The following is a 1209-nucleotide window of genomic DNA, read 5'->3' as shown; positions in this document are numbered from 1 at the left end:
TTTTACAATATTATTGAATTGTATAGGTTAGAAGTTATCTAATAAAAATAAATAATAAAAACATTTATAAATTTATTATCTTAAGATTTTAATTAATATTATTAATATTTTTTTAAAAAATTATTAGTATCAATATTTTCCTTTTTAAAAAAACCTTAGAATATATCAAAATCGATAACTAAAAAGTAATATCGAATCTTTCCTATTTCTCGAATTAAAAACCTAAGCAAAAAAAAGAAAATCCAAATATTGTGGTCCATCTACCATATTATTAATGTTTAGAAAAATAGAAGCTTTTGTTTGCTGTACAGAATCCAAGTCTTTGTAGTAATAATTTTACAGCACTGGAGTAAACAAAGGAGTATTGTACTATGCTATTGTAATTTGGTTTGTTTTTCATTTTGACCCTTTTGGGGACAAGAGTGAGGAAGCAAAAAGGAGAACATGGAAGGTTGAAAATTTGGCCGACCTTGGAGTGGACCCCACAGATGGGTGAGAAACTCAACCAATGAATGGCAATGCAGTAGAATCCAAAACAATACAATCAGCTTGTTCGATGTTGGGTTTATAGGAAGGAAGGAACTATGTAATGTAATCATGTTATTATTGTGAAGTGAATCCTGAAAACAAAAACAGCTGTAATAAATCATAGAAAGAAACAAACAAAGAAACAGTGTCAGCAATAAAACAAGGCACAGAGAAACTGCAAAAGTCAATAAGGGCAACCTATGCCTTTTGGCCCCCATTCTCATTCCGTTGCTAACAAAACTGCGCAAAGACTTTCTCAACAAAACCAATACTAGACGGTTATCTAAGTCTACTCTTCCAACCATCCATCCCCTATTCCATCTTCCTATTCCTATATTACCAATCAATAAAATTTCACTTCTTATACGTTCTTCTCCTTCTTCCCTGTAATTTCTGTCTCTCTCTCTCCTTCCTTTAACAATTAACTAGAGACGACCCAATTGCCTTCCAGATCTTTTTCCAGGGAAAAGTTTTGATTTTTGGATCGGTAAGGGAGTTTTTGGATTACCAATTCATTATCTGGGTGTTGGGAATTTCCTTTTTTTTTTATTTTTTTTTGTTTTTCTTTTCTGGGATGATTGAATTGCTTGCTTTATTGATCGGCCTTCTTTTGGAACTTTTTTAGTTTTGGACTTTCACTCACGTTAGGCTCTTTTTTTTTTTTTTTTTTTTTTTTTTTTT

At 31.2% G+C, this 1209-nt stretch overlaps 1 protein-coding gene across 2 annotated transcripts in view; it reads left to right on the top strand.

The window, feature by feature from the left end:
• Window positions 1-670: 670 nt before the first annotated feature.
• LOC106774223 (probable protein phosphatase 2C 9) overlaps window positions 671-1209 on the top strand; it is an 8666-nt gene continuing 8127 nt past the window's right edge. For both annotated transcript variants that reach the window (XM_014661137.2, XM_022785961.1), the window contains exon 1: window positions 671-1015. The gene's annotated coding sequence lies outside the window, so the exon portion shown is untranslated. The remainder of the gene's footprint in view (window positions 1016-1209) is intronic.

The sequence above is a fragment of the Vigna radiata genome, chromosome 9 (assembly GCF_000741045.1).
Source record: "Vigna radiata var. radiata cultivar VC1973A chromosome 9, Vradiata_ver6, whole genome shotgun sequence".
Lineage (NCBI taxonomy): Eukaryota > Viridiplantae > Streptophyta > Magnoliopsida > Fabales > Fabaceae > Vigna > Vigna radiata.
The sequence above is the reverse complement of the archived record's forward strand: the minus strand, read 5'-3'. Positions and strand labels throughout refer to the sequence as shown.